This window comes from Lissotriton helveticus, chromosome 5_1 (genome assembly GCF_964261635.1).
Source record: "Lissotriton helveticus chromosome 5_1, aLisHel1.1, whole genome shotgun sequence".
NCBI lineage: Eukaryota > Metazoa > Chordata > Amphibia > Caudata > Salamandridae > Lissotriton > Lissotriton helveticus.
The window spans coordinates 501926869-501945328 of NC_136065.1; the positions used below are offsets into that span (position 1 = coordinate 501926869).

The 18460-nt window shown below is 44.6% G+C and overlaps 1 protein-coding gene across 6 annotated transcripts in view; it reads right to left on the bottom strand.

Annotated features, from left to right (window-relative positions):
• LOC144754696 (putative oxidoreductase YteT) overlaps nt 1–18460 on the bottom strand; it is a 1220731-nt gene that overhangs the window by 1110126 nt on the left and 92145 nt on the right. The window contains exons 1-2 of one of the 6 annotated variants that reach the window (XM_078642824.1): nt 9494–9570; nt 7455–7525 (exon numbers count right to left, since the gene is read on the bottom strand). The exons of 4 other annotated variants lie outside the window; for them this stretch is intronic. The gene's annotated coding sequence lies outside the window, so the exon portion shown is untranslated. Of the gene's footprint in view, nt 1–7454; nt 7962–9493; nt 9571–18460 lie in introns of those variants that run through there. One more of the 6 variants, XM_078642825.1, reaches the window with a different exon arrangement.

The following is an 18460-nucleotide window of genomic DNA, read 5'->3' on the forward strand; positions in this document are numbered from 1 at the left end:
AAGATTGCTGTATAAAATGTTGCATGGATGAATGATGGATGTGTGAAAAGGTGTGTGGATGTGTAAAGGATGGATGGAAGGATGAAAAAGTGGATGGATGCAGGATGTATTGTTGAAAGTGTGAATGGATGAAAGGATGCGTGGAAGGATGAAAGGGTGGACGGAAGGACGGATGAAAGAAAAGGTGGTTGTATGGATGTATAAAATGTTGCATGGATGAATGATGTATGGATGTGTGAAAATGTGGTGTGATGAATGATGGGTGGATGGATGAAAGTGTGGGTGAATTGATGTATAGATGAAACGTTGGATGGATGAAGGATGTATGAAGGATGGATGGAAGAATGAAAGGATGGATAGTTAAAGTTGCATGGATGTATGATGCATGTGTGAAAAGCTAGGTGGATAAATAATGTGTGGCTGGATGGATGTGTTGATGTGTGTATAGATTGTGGAATTAAATTTTAAGATGGATGTAGAAAATGTTGCATGGATGAATGATTGATGGATCGTTGAAAAAGTTGTTGGACGAATGATGAGTGAATGGATAGAAGGGTGGATGTGTAAATGATGGCTGTCTGGATGGAAAGCTGAAAGTGGATGGATGTATTGTTAGTAGAATGAAATGGTAGATGAATGTATTATTAAAAATGTTGCATGAATGATGGATGGATGTGTGGAAATTTATGTGGCTGTATGATGGGTGTATGGATTGAAGGGTGGATGAGTAAAGGATGGATGTATGGAAAGGTGGAAGTGTGGCTGGCTGAAGGATGGATGAATAAAAGTGTGGATGAAAGGATGTATGGAAGGATAAAAGGGTGGACGGAAGGACGGATGTAAGAAAAGGTGGATGTATGGATGTATAAAATGTTGCATGGATGAATGACGTATGGATGTGTGAAAATGTGTTGTGATGAATGATGGGTGGGTGGATGAAAGTGTGGGTGGATGGATGTATAGATGAAACGTTGGATGGATGAAGGATGGATGGTAGAATGAAAGTATGGATAGTTAAAATGTTGCATGGATGTATGATGTATTTTTGAAAATGTCGGTGGATAAATGATGTGTTGCTGGTTGGATGCGTTGATGTGTATATATATTGGAGACTGAAATTTTAAGATGGATGTAGAAAATGTTGCATGGATGAATGATGTATTGTTGAAAAGGTGGGTGGACGAATGATGAGTGGATGGATAGAAGGGTGGAAATGTAAATTACACAATGTGTATTTTATTAGAAGTTGTAAAGAGTGTATTAGAAGCATTGTTTGTAATTTTAAGCAAGTACAAAAGAACAATAGGAGAGGCAGGGAGATTAAGGAACACTTAGTCCCCTGTTAAATCTAAATAAACAAGAGAAGAGACGTTAAATAAGTCTCAAATTGCCACAGAGACTGAGCGATGCAACTGGGGAATTGCACACTCACTTTAGGTGGAAAAGAAAGCCCTCACACACCGACCTAGTCAGTGTCATGCTTCATCATTGGGCCCCACCAAAGAGGCCGAATGCCTCTTTGGTGTGCTACGACGCCAGAAGACTGCGGAGCAGGTTGTGTGAAAAAGGCATGTTGTGAGTTTTCTAATTAAAAGTGCCTAATGTGTAAGTAAAAATCTATAATTCGTGATGCTTAGTACACAAATGAAAGAGTTATGTGTCTGAATTTAATGCCCAAGCTAATGGATTTGTTAATTTAAAATACTAATTAGTCAGTCAACATGTTTCATCCTTTACAGTAGTTTAAATTTACTTAGGCATTTATAATGACATAATTATACCCTGGCGGTATGGACTCTCTAATCGTCCACCCTGACCTGGGGGCGTGAAAGTGAAAATATCAAAAAAATGATTTAGTGCATAAAAAAAGGGGGACGAGCAATTGCTCATTCCAAAAATACTCCTAATTGCGGAGTGTTTGTGCACCTGTAAAAGAAATAACAGACAAACATATAAAACTTTCACACAATTAGTTGTAAATATAGCTCATTGCGTTTGTCCAGGGTGCTCCATAGTTGTGGCATAGTGTTCCTAAATAAACACTATAGTTAACACCATCTATATATCTATATAGCCTTATAGGGATGCTAACACTAACTTTGGGAAGTGAAGTGGAAAAATGTGTGTAAAGCACACAAAGTAGGTAGAAAGTGTTGATGAAGAGAGAAGACGCATAAGAGAGATCAAGAGAGATGGAAAGCAAGAAGAAAAGTAAATGCAGAATGGAGTGAGAAGATAGCAAGTAAAGAGTGCAGGATAGAAAGTGAATACAAGATGGAGACGTAGATAGAGAGTGAAGGCAGGAAGGAGAGAGGACACGAGAGAGAGAGAAAAAGGGAGGGTAGGATGTAGGGCATGAGCAAGAAGGAGGAATGGATGGAAGAAGGTGCAGGAGCAAGAGGCCCGTCTCAGTGGTGTAAGGACTTTCAGGTAAGCAATTTTGTCTTTTGTAAAGCTAATAATACTGTCACTTTGAATGCTCCGAATTTGACTAAATTTATTTTTCTTTTGTTGCAGGTATTTGACAGCAGGGTTGGCCAAGTATTTCCCGTTGCCATTTTGTCTTGGGATCTTTGGCTCGCTGTCTCAGTGTCCATGGTGCAAGGACCCCCATAGAGAGAGATGTAGATGGAGGGCAGTAAAGAAGAGAGCAGTTGGAAGAGTGGGCAAGAGGAAGAGTGATGGCAAAGGGGAAAAAAAGCAGAGAGGGAGATAAAGAGAATAATGATAGATAAGGAAGGAGAGAAAGAGTGGATGCAGAGAGTGAGCAAGAGGAAAAAACAGATAAAAGATAGAAAAGAGAGAAAGTTAAAGGGATAAAAGAGGGAGAAAGTGCTAGAGAGAAGAATAGTAGATAGGGAGGAAGAAAGAGGGAAGACAAAAAGAAAAGCAAGGGTACAATGGAGCAAGAAGATAGAAAACAAAGAGTGCAAGATAGTAACTATTTCCGGTCTACATTTTGTCTTGGGATCCATGGCTCGCTGTCTCCGTGGCACAAGGGATTTCAGGTACGCGATTCAAATTGTAAGTGGCACAAGGGATTTCAGGTACGCGATTCAAATTGTAATGTAATTTGTATTTCTCTTACAGGTGTTTGGCTATTTTGTTTATATTCTTCTAATATGTTTCTTTTTTGGGCTGTTCTCTCTAGTGTTTCCGTGTCGGGTCTCCTCCTTGGCGTAACTACTTTCAGGTAAGCGATGTTGTGTTTTGTAACAAATAAATGACTGTCTCTTTTGAATGCCCGGAATTTTTTTTAAGTTTGAAAAGGAATTTTTGACTTCATTCTACCCTTACTTTTCTTTTCGTCTTCCCTTTCTCTTCCTCCCTATGTACTATTCTTCTCTCTTGCACTTGCTCCCTCTTTTATCCTTTTAACTTTCTCTTTTATCTGTTTTTTCTCTTGCTCACTCTCTGCATCCTCTCTCTCTCTTGCCTTATCTATCATTATTCTTTATCTCCCTCTCCTTTTTTTTCCCTTTGCCATCACTCTTCCTCTTGCCCCCTCTTCCAACTGCTCTCTTCTTAGTGCCCTCCATCTACATCTCTCTCTATGGGGGTCCTTGCACCATGGAGACTGAGACAGTGAGCCAAAGAGTGCAAGATAGAAAGAGAAGACAAGATGAGGACAGAGATGGAGAGTGAAGGCAGGAAGGAGATAAGACTCTGGAGTAAGAAGAAAGAGGAGGAAGGCAGAAGGTAAAGGAAGAGTAAGAAGTAGGGCATGAGCAAGAAGGAGGGAGAGAGAGCAGATGGAAGAGGGTGCAGGAGAGAGGGACGGTAGAGAGAAAAGAAAGCATAAAGGAGAGAGAGAAGAATGATAGATAGGGAGGAAGAGGAATACGGAGAGTATTAGAAAGAGGAAAAGCTAAAAGAAAAAGGAGAATGCAGGACAGAGAAGTATGATAGATAGAAAAGGAGCAAGAAGAAAGGAGAGAGCAGATGGAATAGGGGGCAGGAAGAAGGAAGAGAGCAGAAATATATAGAGAAGAAATAGCAATAAAGAAGTAATTAAAAAAAAGGAAGAGAGAGTGCAAAAGAAAGAACGGAGGACGCAGAGAGGAGGTGAAAAGAAGAGAGAGAAAGATAAGGAAGAAAGAGGAAGATAGTGCAGGAGATAGAAGTATGATAGATAAGGAAGTAGAGAGGATGCAAGATAAATGGAGATCATGAGAGAGAACGTAGAAAGGTGGAAAAGACTGCAGAATGGAGTCAGAGGAGAAGTGTGGCTCACTGGTTAGAGCAGGCAGACCCTGAAGCAGAGGTCAGACCCGGGCCAGGGTTCAATTCCCGACGCGGCAGGGTCTCGAGCTCAAATGTCCACGGACTCGATAATTCTTGCTTCGGTGCCTGACCTAATCATGGGTTCACACTCTGCAACTCTGGGCATTAAGCTTGCTTAATCTCCACAATGGCCCCCCGCGGCGGGAGGCCTGGCTTTCACCTTGGGGATGCCCTGTAGGGGCTATCTCACAGGGAAAAACCAGGACGGGTTCCCAAGGCAAAGCGTTTAGAGACCCCTGGGTTATAAGCGCTATATAAATCCAAACAAACAAACAAACAAACAAACAAACAAGAGGGCATAAAATAGAAGGAGTGCAAGATTTTTCGCGCAGGCGAAAACCTGATGAGAACTGTAGTGGGGTTTGGGTCGGCCCTCGTCATTTATTGGCTGGCTCCATAAATGGAGCCTAGCCATTGGACGAGGGGCCTGTCCGTCAATGCCGGACCAGATTCGGGGGCGTTCCCGAGATTCTTTGGCTTTTGCCGACGTCACGCGACGTCAGCCGAAAGCTGGGAACGCCCCCGAATCGACTTGCAGGTAAGCGATGGTGTGTTTTGTAACAAATGACTGTCCCTTTTCAATGCCCGGTAGTTTTTTAACTTGGAAAAGGTATTTGTGAGTTTATTTATCTTCCTTTCTTTGCAGGAATTGGGCGGCGGCGTAAAGCCGGGAACGCCCCCGAATCGACTTGCAGGTAAGCGATGGTGTGTTTTGTAATTAAGAAATAACTGTGTTCAGCCTATATTGTAATGTATTTATTTTTTTCCTTTGCTCTCCCTCTGTTCTCTCTCTAGGAGGTGCAGGAGAGAGGGACGGTAGAGAGAAAAGAAAGCATAAAGGAGAGAGAGAAGAATGATAGATAGGGAGGAAGAGGAATACGGAGAGTATTAGAAAGAGGAAAAGATAAAAGAAAAAGGAGAATGCAGGACAGAGAAGTATGATAGATAGAAAAGGAGCAAGAAGAAAGGAGAGAGCAGATGGAATAGGGGGCAGGAAGAAGGAAGAGAGCAGAAATATATAGAGAAGAAATAGCAATAAAGAAGTAATTAAAAAAAAGGAAGAGAGAGTGCAAAAGAAAGAACAGAGGACGCAGAGAGGAGGTGAAAAGAAGAGAGAGAAAGATAAGGAAGAAAGAGGAAGATAGTGCAGGAGATAGAAGTATGATAGATAAGGAAGTAGAGAGGATGCAAGATAAATGGAGATCATGAGAGAGAACGTAGAAAGGGGGAAAAGACTGCAGAATGGAGTCAGAGGGCATAAAATAGAAGGAGTGCAAGATAAAAAGGCAGAACAAGATAGGGAAGGAGATAGAGAGTGAAACTCAGAGTGCAAAAGGAAGAGCAAGAAAGAGAGAAAGCAGGAGTTAAAGGGAGGGTGTGCATGAGCAAGAAAGAATTAAGAAGGGAGCAGTTGGAAGAGGGGGCAAGAGGGAGAGTGATGGCAAAGGGAAAATAGCAGCAGGTAGATAAAAAAAAGAATCATGATAGAGAGGGAGGAAGAAGGAAGGAGAGAGAGCAGATGGAATAGGGGGCAGGAGGGAGAAGAAAGAGAGCAAAAAGGAGAGAGAAGAGAGAAGAGAGTGCAGAATGGAGTCAGAGGGCAAGAAAGAGAAGGAGTGCAAGATGGAAATGGAGAACAAGATAGGGAAGGAGATAGAATGTGAAAGTAAGAGAGAGGGCAAAAGGGAGAGCAAGGGAGAGAGCGAGAGAAAAGGCAGGAGGTAAAGGGAGGGTGGGAGGGTGGGCATGATCAAGAAATAAGTAAGAAGGGAGCAGTTGGAAGAGGGGGCAAGAGGGAGATTGATGGCAAAGAGAAAAGAGCAGAAAGGAGGGAGATAAAGAGAGAAGCATGATCGAGTGGGAGCAAGAAGGAAAGAGAGAGCAGATGGAATAGGGGGCAGGAGGGAGAGGGAAGAGAGAGCAGAAAGGAGAGAGATATATAGGAGAGCAATAAAGAGAACGGGAGGAAACAGATTGTGATGGAAGAAAGAAGGTGAGAGAGGGTAGATGAAGAAAAGCACAAGAGTGTGAATGTAAGATGGAGAGAGTGGGCAAAATAAAGAGAAATAAAGAAGGAATACAAGATAGCGACATAAGGAGGAGAGAAAGAAAGGAGAGAGATGGAAAGGGTATGCAAGAAGAAGAGGGGTAAAAGGTAAGAGAGCAAGCGACATAAGGAGGAGAGAAAGAAAGGAGAGAGATGGAAAGGGTATGCAAGAAGAAGAGGGGTAAAAGGTAAGAGGGCAAGAGGGAGAGAGATAAAGATAGAAGGAATAGGAAAAGAGAGGGCAGGAGAGAAGCATGATAGAAAAGGAGGGAGAGAGCAAGCAGAAGAGAGAAAGGACGCAGGAAATAGAGAGATAAAGAATGAATTCAAGAGAGATAGCGAGATATAGGAAGTAGAGAAAAAAGGAGAGAGATGGAAGGGGTATGCAAGAATTAGAGAGGGGCAAAAGGTAAAGGGAGCAAGAGGGAGAGAGAGATAAAGATATAAGGAATAGGTAAAGAGAAGGCATGAAAGATAAGCATAATAGATAAGTAGGGAGAGAGCAAGCCGAGACGCAAGATAGAAAGAGCATGAGAGAGAAGGTAAGGAGGAGTAAAAGTGTGAGCAGAATAGAGTGAGGGAGTAAAAGAAAGTGCATGATAGAAGGAAAGAGAAGATGGGAATACAGGAGAGAGAGTGTAGAAGAGAAGGGATGCAAAAGAGGGAGAGGAAAAGAAAGAAGGAAAGTAGGAGAAAGTGAGGGAAGAATAGAGCAGGAGTAAATAAAATAGAAAGACTGCTGGCAAAATCATGAAGGAGATGCAGAGTAAATGCAAGAGAGAGGAAAGGCAAGAATGCAAAATTGAAAGGGAAGGCAAGAGAGGGAGATGTATGTATGTTGCATGTGCTGTCTCAGTATCTAAGCATTTGCTGCAGGATGGGGAAGAAGATATAGGGTGTGTGCAGGGACCTGTAAACAAAGTCTTAGTTATAAGTTTTCCTTTAGCTTTGACCTCTCTCCTGAGTACGACCTCACCAGTGCAGCTTTCATCTCCAAACTAAATTAAATGTTGTTTATGAGGCAAACTTTGTGTATAACTATCCAGCAAAGAATGCCCAGTACAGACAGGAAGTACTACCCAAAAAATGTCTAAAGTAAAATAGGTTTTAAGTATGAACGTACCGTGTTGAAAGAACGAATTTGAAAGATGTGTCTTCGATGGGGCAGTTGCACCAAATGGCAAATTTTTTGTCCTGTAAAAGTAAAATATACTGTTAGCAAAAGATTGAAAAGAGTGAGGACATTTGTGTGAAGTATATTATAAGTTGTAAATAGAGAATTAGAAGCACTATGTATTATAGAGTAACTAGTATATTAGTAAAGACTATAAAGTAGCAAGGTAGAAAAAGATAGAGGTTAGGAAGAAGAGAGAGATGGAAAGAAAGAGGGGAGGATAGGCAAAAAGAAAAGGAGTGAAAATAAAAAAGGAGAAAGATAAAGGATGAGGAAGAGTGCAAGTGAAAGAGAAGCTTGATAAGGAGAGAACGCAAAGAGGTGAAAAGACGACAGATAAAGAAGGAAGAGAGTGCAGAAAATAAAAGTATGATAGATAAGGAAGTAGAGAGGATGCAAGATAAATGGAGATCATGAGAGAGAACATAGAAAGGGTGAAAAGAGTGCAGAATGGAGTCAAAGGGCAAAAAACGAGTGCAAGATGGAAAGTGAGAACTAGATAGGGAAGGAGATAGACAGTGAAAGTAAGAGAGGGCAAAAGGGAGAGAGAGAGAGAAGGCAGAAGGTAAAGTGAGGATAAACATGAGCAAGAAAGAATTAAGGGAGCTATTGGAAGAGGGACAAGAGGGAGAGCGATGGCCAAGGGAAAAAAGCAGAAAGGAGAGGGAGATAAAGAGAGAAGCATAATAGAGAGGGTGCAAGAAGGAAGGAGAGAGAGCAGCTGGAATAGGGGTCAGGATAGAGAGGGAAGAGAGGGAGCAGAAAGGAGAGAGATATAGAGGAAAGCGATAAAGAAGTAAGTGAAAAAAGGAAGAGAGAATGCAAGAGAGAGAACGGGAGGAACCAGATTGTGACAGAAGAATGTGAAAAAGGGTAGATAAAGAAGAAAAGCACAAGAGTGTGAAGGTAAGATGGATAGAGTGTGCAAAATTGAGAGAAATAAAGAAGGAATACAAAAGAGCGAGATATAAGGAGGAGAGAAAGAAGAAGTGGTGGAAAGTGTATGGAAGAAGAGAGGGGCAAAAGGTAAAGATATCAAGAGGGTGAGAGAAATAGAGGTAGAAGGAATAGGAAAAGAGAAGGTAGGAGAGATAAGCATAATAGAGAAGGAGGGAGATAGCAAGCAGAAGGGGGAGGCAGCAAGAAATAGAAAGCAGGAGAGAGAAGGAAAGGATGAGTAAAAGTGAGAGCTGAGTAGAGAGGGAGTAAAAGAAAAAGTGTGCATGATAGAAGGAAAGAAGATTAAAAGACAGGAGAGAGAAGGTATAAGAGAGGGGATGAAAAAAAGAGGGAGAGGAGAAGGAAGAAAGTAGGTGTAATAGTGAGGGAAGAATAGAGCAGGAGTAAATAAAAGAAAGACTGATGGCAAAATGGGGAAGGAGACGCAGAGTAAATGCAAAAGAGATAAAGAAAGTCAAGAATGCAAAATTGAAATGGAAGTCAAGAGAGGGAGATGTATGTATGTTGCATGTGCTAGCTTAGTATGCAAGCATTTGCTGCAGGGACCTGTAAAGAAGGTGGGGATGAAGATATAGGATGAGGGCAGAAGAGAGAGGATGCAGGAGAGAGAGGGAGAGCAAAGGAAAGAGAAAGTAGGAGAAAAGGAGAGAAGAATAGTGCGAGAGTGAAAGAAAGGACAGTGAATGTAAAATTGTGAAGGAGATGCAGAGTAAATGCAGGAGAGAGACATAAGGAAAGGCAAGAAAGAAATTGAAAGGAAAGGCAGGAAAGAAGGAGAGCTATGTATATTGCGTGTGGTAAATGAGTTTCTAAGCATTTCCTACAGGGACCTGTAAACAAAGTGTTGGTTATAAGTTTTCCTTCTCTGCTGACTACAACTTCACCAGTGCAGCTTTCACGTACAAACGCGTAAGATGTGCTTTATGAGCGAAATGTTGTGTATAACTATACAGCAAAGAATGCCCAGTACAGACAGCAATGAGTAAAAAAACTAATGTATTAAGTAAAAAAATTAAGTATTAACATACCGTGTTTATATAACGAATTTCAAATATGTGTAGTCGATGGGTCAGTTGCAACAAACGTCTACTTTTTGTCCCTATAAAAGAAATATAGCGTTAGCAAAAGATTACGAGTGCAGGCAAAAAACAAGCAGTGATTTTCTCCACGCCACGGAGGAGACCCGACACGGAAACACTAGAGAGAACAGAGGGAGAGCAAAGGAAAAAAATAAATACATTACAATCTAAACAATATAGGCTGAACACAGTTATTTCTTAATTACAAAACACACCATCGCTTACCTGCAAGTCGATTCGGGGGCGTTCCCGACCGGAAATCGTTACCACGCCGCCGCCGCCGCCCAATTCCTGCAAAGAAAGGAAGATAAATAAACTCACAAATACCTTTTCCAAGTTAAAAAAATACCGGGCATTGAAAAGGGACAGTCATTTGTTACAAAACACAACATCGCTTACCTCAAAGTCGTCACGCCACGGAGGAGACCCGACACGGAAACACTAGAGAGAACAGAGGGAGAGCAAAGGAAAAAAATAAATACATTACAATCTAAACAATATAGGCTGAACACAGTTATTTCTTAATTACAAAACACACCATCGCTTACCTGCAAGTCGATTCAGGGGCGTTCCCGGCTTTCGGCTGACGTCGCGTGACGTCGGCAAAAGCCAAAGAATCTCGGGAACGCCCCCGAATCTGGTCCGGCATTGACGGACAGGCCCCTCGTCCAATGGCTAGGCTCCATTTATGGAGCCAGCCAATAAATGACGAGGGCCGACCCAAACCCCACTACAGTTCTCATCAGGTTTTCGCCTGCGCGAAAAGCTGCGCAGAGCGCAGCTTTCGCCAGGCAAAACCTAAAAATGGGAGAAGCTATCAATGTGAGCGAGTTCAAATCAGTCCACCATCGAGACCGCCCTTCATCATCTGGGATCTCTTATTCCTTTCGAGACTGGTAAACCACAACAGACCGGCAGATTTTGATAACCAGGTCAAGGGTGTCCCAAGCAAAATACCTCAGATGTGAACAGGGTATGTCTAATGGGGAACTGAATAGCAGTGCTAAGAAGTGAAAAGTGTTAAAGTGAAAAAGGAAAGAGAAAAGCTCTAAAATGAGGTAGTGATAGGGGGAAACAACTTTTATTATGCACCCTCTCACTCCCAAATCAATAAAAACAGTGCAAGTAGTAGTATAACAAATAACTACCAACAAGGATATTAGGTCGACATGTTTCTGCAGTCACTGGAGCCTATAAGTCTCCTGCTGCTTCCTCAGGACCATTAGTGCTACTGCTGTGTGTTAAAAAGGTAAAGGATATCACCTGATACGTGCAATATATACTCGTCTTCCCAACTTTAAATCCAGAAGTTCAGCCGGGAAAAATGTATGGATACATAAAGAAGGACGAGAAAGAAAGCACAGTCAGTAATTATAACACTGTGCTTTCATTGTAATGTTATCTTCTAAATAAACAACATGCCGTTTGTAAAATACCTGCCAATTCTGGACAATCACAGTTTGTCACATATATATAATTTTTAATCTCACTCACCCATTTGCTGGGAAGGAACAACCCCACCTCACCTGGTAGTGGGTGCACCGCGCTACTGTAAAAATGGAAAGGTATTGTTTTAGATAGATTAAAAATACCTCATATTCCACATTTCACCGGTCTCTCGCACGCCGCATCCGGCGCTGCACTCTCTCACAAATTCGATCATATTCATTACATTTTCGAAACACAGCGTTAGATGGTGAAATTCACTGGTTACACTCTGTGAGACTAATATGGCTCCTGAATCGATATCTCTGTTTATACTAGGTTCACAAAAGGAATCATCAGTATCACCCTCTGGCGAGGACTACATAAAGAGAGTGTATTCGATAGCCTACGAAAACACTGCTTTGCCCCTTAATACGCATTTGCCCCTTACCTATCCGTCGGTACACCAGTCGTCCCTCTGAAGCTGTTTCGTGGGGAGGTACCGACCCGGTGTACCGGCGGTGGCTAAATTAGTTCTTACTTCCGTGTCGGGCGTGGGCTGCGTGCGCACGCGTGACGTAATGACGGAACGACGTATAGCGGCAGTCGGGAGATGTAGTTCCCGTTTTGATAAACCGAGACCCGGATCGAATCCCCGCTTAACAAATCATTATGGGCATATTTATAACCAAAATGCAAACATCATACTATCTTATCTGCTGGTCACAATAGTAACAATGGAGTTGGCGAGTCCGAACCTAATTAGTTAGATTCCAAAATCAGAAAGACACATAGAGTTAAACATCAGGCTAAGATGTAAAACAGTGTGATGGGTCCTCATCCATGTGGCAATTGTGCGGCATGTCCACAAACAACTAGGACACTCACTATTGACATAGGCACTGACCGACCGTGGCAACTCAGAAGGTTCACAAACTGCAACAGCTCGAATCTTATTTACTTAATTACATGTCCCTGCAAAATGAACTATGTAGGGATGACAACGAGGAAAATTAAGTTAAGAATCTCTGAGCATAAAAGCTCCATTCGATGCTGTAGACAAGCAACGAAATTGACTAACCACTTCTTAGAAGTAGGGCATCAACCCTCTGATCTGTTCTGGACAGTACTTGATCAACCGTGGATCCCACCAACAATCACTGACATTCCCAAATTTCTTTTTACATGTGAACAAAAATGGGTCTTTAGACTTAAGACAGACAAATCGGGGCTGAATGAAGAAATTCCCTGGATGTCACTCTGAGGACCCATCACACTGTTTTACATCTTAGCCTGATGTTTAACTCTATGTGTCTTTCTGATTTTGGAATCTAACTAATTAGGTTCGGACTCGCCAACTCCACTGTTACTATTGTGACCAGCAGATAAGATAGTATGATGTTTGCATTTTGGTTATAAATATGCCCATAATGATTTGTTAAGCGGGGATTCGATCCGGGTCTCGGTTTATCAAAACGGGAACTACATCTCCCGACTGCCGCTATACGTCGTGACGTCATTACGTCACGGGTGCGCACGCAGCCCATGCCCGACACGGAAGTAGGAACTAATTTAGCCACCACCGGTACACCGGGTCGGTACCTCCCCACGAAACCGCTTCAGAGCGACGACCGGTGTACCGACGGATAGGTAAGGGGCAAATGCGTATTAAGGGGCAAAGCAGTGTTTTCATAGGCTATCGAATACACTCCCTTTATGTAGTCCTCGCCAGATGGGGATATTGATGAATCCTTTTGTGAACCTAGTATAAACAGAGATACCGATTCAGGAGCCATATTAGTCTCCCAGAGAGTGTAACCAGCGAATTTCACCATCTAACGCTGTGTTTCGAAAATGTAATGAATATGATCGAATTTGTGAGAGAGTGCGGCGCCAGATGCAGCGTGCGAGAGACCGGTGAAATGTGGAATATGAGGTATTTTAACCTATCTAAAACAATACCTTTCCATTTTTACTGTAGCGCGGTGCACCCACTACCTGAGCTGGCGCCAGGTGAGGTGGGGTTGTTCCTTCCCAGCAAATGGGTGAGTGAGATTAAAAATTATATATATTTGTGACAAACTGTGATTGTCCAGAATTGGCAGGTATTTTACAAACGGCATGTTGTTTATTTAGAAGATAACATTACAATCAAAGCACGGTGTTATAATTACTGACTGTGCTTTCTTTCTCGTCCTTCTTTTATGTATCCATACATTTTTCCCGGCTGAACTTCTGGATTTAAAGTTGGGAAGACGAGTATATATTGCACGTATCGGGTGATATCTTTTACCTTTTTAACACACAGCAGTAGCACAAATGGTCCTGAGGAAGAAGCAGGAGACCGATATGCTCCAGTGACTGCAGAAACATGTCGACCTAATATCCTTGTTGGTAGTTATTTGTTATACTACTACTTGCACTGTTTTTATTGATTTGGAAGTGAGAGGGTGCATATTAAAAGTTGTTTTCCCCTACCACTACCTAATTTTAGAGCTTTTCTCTTTCCTTTTTCACTTTAACACTTTTCACTTCTTAGCACTGCTATTCAGTTCCTCATTAGACATACCCTGTTCACATCTGAGGTATTTTGCTTGGGACACCCTTGACCTGGTTATCAAAATCTTCTGGTCTGTTGTGGTTTACCAGTCTCGAAAGGAATAAGAGATCCCAGACGATGAAGGGCGGTCTCGATGGTGGACTGATGGGAACTCGCTCACATTGATAGCTTCTCCCATTTTTACTTTGTTCTTGTCTGTTGGGTACATAATTTGATTGGTCGTTTCGACTCACTGCTAGTTTTTGTTGGTGTCATTTATAGTCAGGGGGTTTAGCAGTAAGGGTCGTTAAAAATTCCCCTGGGACCTCCTTCAGTGTTCTAATATTCACGCCCTATGCAATATAAATTGCCCTCTCAGGATCTCAAAAGAGGCTGAAAATTCCTCGAATAGTAGTGGTGCCCCATCCCAATTAAGATCTCCTATCCTATGTACCCTATGGTTAGCCCATTCTGCTAAATCTTTCAATCTCCCACCCCTGATTAATTTGCTCTAAACTTCTCAATGGAATGTCCGGTATATAGTGCACCTGAGCACAACCCTCAACGCAGTGGGTATTCTCCGCAAAGCTCTTCCGGGAACTAATAAGATTCTATACAGCACATCTAAATCTGGTAACATCTCCAAATGTTCCTCCTGTGGATATCTCAGTGAGTGGATCCACAATACAAACCATTGCAATTGTGCTGCTAAGTAATAGGCCTCCAAATCTGGTGCGGCTAATCCTCATTTTGATGTTGGTCGTAATTTAGACAAGGCCACTCTGCACCTTCCCATTCCCTATATAAGGCAAATCAACAGCAAATCAAGTTCCCGAAATACCCTACAGAGTATCACCATAGGCAGTGCTGTGAAAAAGTAAAGCAATCAGGGCAACACCACCATTTGTGCTACTGCTATTCGTCCTGCCATCGGAAGCGGCAGTGTCCTCCTACACATGCACGTAGGCCTTTGGTAGCCACTCCAATGTTACCCTCCAATAAATCAGTGGGTTCATGGGTTAATAGAATGCCAGATCCTTTAGGCAAATATCCTCCCAAGTAAGCCCCCCCTTAGGTCCTCAGGTTGCTGCACATCCTTCAGTAATGGGAAAATATATAATTTATTCCAATTTATGCATAAGCCTTAAGTTTGTCCAAAACGATCTAGGAGGCTAACTGCATGTGGTAAAACTATGGGGCTCATTATGATCGCGGACTGATTTTTTTTTTTAAATATGTTTTTATTGCGAAAACATAAAAGGGGCACAAAAGACATAATCATGAAAGCCGTTCACATGGACATAAGAGTAGCATTACGTATCAGGGAGCATACACAGCCAAATAAGGCCACATCCCGGGGGCTGGGCGGCGTAGGAGCAGCACATTCAAATTGTCTTTGTGCACAAAAGATATGAACTTATCACTGTATTCGCTAGTTTTATCATGTTGCATTCACATTTCAAAAAGAACCAGTTGAACAACAAACAATTACCCCAGAAATGGCATCAGTAGCACAGAACCGAATATAGTAGGACATTTATGTGGGGGTCAGGGGAGGCACAGGCGGTACAGTACCGCATAGGCTCATGGGAGACGTAGTTATGTCTAGACATATACATATCAAGGAATAGCAGTGTGGCTACGTAGGGCCTCCTCACCAGCTCCAAGTCTCTCACAGTCACTCCCCCTCAGTACAATCGGATACCGAATCAGTTGGGGAGAATAACTCCGCGCTCGTGGCATCAGAATCATCCTCCTCCAGCCCTTCCATACACAGCACCCTCCAGGCCAGCAAATCCTCCTGCAACTTCCTGTCTCTACGAGTGCACTGCATGTGAGTCTCCTCCGCCAGGGCCCATTCTCTCGCATCTTTCAGCCATAGGGAAAATTCCGGCGCCCTTTGACCCATCCATGTAATAGCCACACGTCTCCGCGCCAGGACCAGCAGGAGTTGTAAGAATTTATAAGATAACTTTTTCTTTCTGGGCTTCGGCACCAGCGCTAGGAGACAGTAGATGGGTTCTAAAAGAAGTGTAATCCGTGTGGCCCGAGCAACATTATTCACCACCTTCCGCCAAAAGTCCTGAACCAGGGGGCAGTCCCATGTAAGGTGGAGGAAGCCCGCCCTCCGCGCCCCACATCTAGGGCAATTATGTCGTCTGTCCGCCGATATGCGATGTAGGGAGACAGGCGTCATATAAGTACGGTGGACAAAATTGAAATGAATAAGTTTAAAACGTGCGTTGCAGGAGACTTTACGGATCAAAAGCCCGATCCGTCTCCGTTGGTCCGGCTCCAGTTCCACTCCCAAATCCGCCTCCCACGCCGCCCAAGACGGTGCCAACGGTGGGGCCAAGTCCCGACGCATGGCCGAGTAGAGAAGGGAGATCAAGCGCTTGCCTCTCCCACAGGATAAAATGATGTCTAGGGCGTTGGTAGGCGGAGAGCCTCCGGGTACTGGGGCCACGTAGTCCTGGCCACGTGTTGGAGGGCTCTGTAGTGGAGATACTGTCCCTCGTTTAGGTCAAAGGATTCCAAGGCGTGTTCAAAGGACACATAGGAATCGCTCGGGTAGAGGTCCCCAAGAGTCTTGCATCCGCCAGAGCGCCACTCCCTGAAGGACATATTCTCTTCCAATCGAAGTATCGGGGCCAAGATCCAAAGCGGGAGCTCCCTATGAAACGGCGCCTGCTTCAACAGTTTTTCAACGAACCGCTGCCAAATTTCGGCTGTGTGGCGCACCACATACGGTAGGGTGCAATCGGCGCCGCGGCCCTGCATCAGGGCCTCCTGTAGGGTCCTTTCATCAGCCGTACCAGCTAGCAGTGCCAGTTCCCAGTTCTCAGCGTCAGCGAACCACCTAGCTGCTGGGAGAAGCTGAGCTGCGTAGTAGTATAGGTCAAATCTTGGGGCCTCAAGGCCACCCTCTTCCCAACTCCGCGTCACCGTATGTAAAGCCACTCTGCTACGACCACCCGCCCAAAGTAGGGAGGTGAGGAGCGAGTTCAAGGTCTGAAATACTCGGGGTGGCAACGGACAGAGGGTGTTCTGCAAGGTATAGAGGACCCTAGGGAGCATCACCATTTTGGCAATCGCCAATCTCCCCATCAGGGAAAGGGGAAGCGTGTTCCAGAAGGTAACAGATTTGTGGAGGGCTGAGAGTACTCTGTCAATATTATAGGTCAGTAGAGTCTCATCCGAAGTAGCTACCTGGATGCCAAGGTACCTGAATGCCACTCGTTCACATCTGAAACCCGAATAGGGCATATCTGCGCCCGAGTCCTGAGCATAGCCCACCAGCGGGAAGACCAGAGATTTGGCGAGATTAACACGCAACCCAGATGCTGCGCCAAATCGGTCCAGGAGCCGTAATAGGACAGGGAGGGCCTCAGAGGGGGAGGTCAGATAAAAAAGCGCATCATCTGCGTAAAGGGAGACTATGTTGGTAGTGGCACCCACCACTATCCCCCACTGTCGGAGCTCCATGCGAGCGGCGATGGCTAGGGGTTCAATTGCAAGGGCAAACAGGAGAGGGGACAGGGGGCAACCCTGACGGGTGCCTCTCTCCAATGTCCACTCTTCCGAGCCGGCTGAACCCAATCGCACCCTGGCACGGGGCGCCCCATAGAGTATCTTGATCCAATTGCAAAATCCAGGTCCAAACCCCATATTCGTTAGCACCTGCATTAAATATCCCCAGTGCACTGTGTCAAAGGCTTTAGTCAAATCGACTGACACCAGGACTTGTGGATCCTCCCTGCCCCGAACCTCATGGAGGACATGATTCAGGCGGCGCAAGTTCATCGCCGTATTACGACCCGGGATAAATCCGCACTGGTCGGAGTGGATTAGTCGAGTCATGTACGGGGCAAGGCGAGTGGCTAAGATCTTGGTGAGGATTTTGGCATCCGTATTAATCAGGGTTATAGGGCGGTATGCCGCGGGATCAGTCCCGTCACCTCCCGGCTTTAAAATCATGCATACCTCTCCTTGGTTCATAGATGTCGGGAGGGTGCCAGTACGCAGAGCCTCATTATAAACCTGCAATAGAAGGGGAGCCAAAACATGCCCGAAGGAATGATAGAATTCGGCTGGGTAACCGTCTCCACCGGGGGTTTTCGCACGGGGGAGGGCGGCTATCGCTGCATTAATCTCACCTAGTGTGAGTTGCGTATCCAAGTCTTTCACTGCCGCTTCCGACAGAGTCTGGAGGTCTAGGCCTTCAAGGTACGAGTGACAGGCATCTTCTGTAATGGACTGGTCTGCCCTATATATGGTCTGCAGATGGCACCGGAGGACCTCAAGGAGATCGGATTCAGAGTGGACCACAGCGCCACCCGAGTCGCGTAAGGCAACTATTTTCTCAGGCGCGAATTCACGGCGAAGAATCCAGGCCAATAGGCGGCCGGATTTATCCCCTTCGCGGTGGAGGCGTTGTCTATACTGGCCCAACGTAAACTTGTCAAGTCGGGTGAGTATGTCATGGATCGAGGCCAGGGCAGCCGACTCCGTTCGCTGATCTGTCGCGTCGGGGTAAGAGCAAGATTGGGCGCGTTGAAGCGCAGCCTCTTCTCTCTGTAAATCAGACATCAACTGTTTGCGGACCCCATATGTGAGGCCCATACAGATGCCACGCACGACTGCCTTCAAGGCGTCCCATTTAGTAGAGAAGGGTAGATCATCCCCCCCCCCCCAGTTGAGTTCCACATATTCCGACAGTGACTCCGCCACGCGGTCTCTGCCCACCGGGTCCAAGAGGAGGTCAGCGGGCATTCTCCACGTGCGCGGACATGCCGCTCGATCAGGCCACTGCGCCACGCACGTCACTGGAGCATGGTCTGATAGGTATCGGGCCTGGTGCGTGACCATCAAGGTCAAGGACGGGGTAAGGTTGGCCGCAAGAACGCGGTCCAATCTGCTGTGAGTACCATGCGTCGGGGTGTAACATGTGT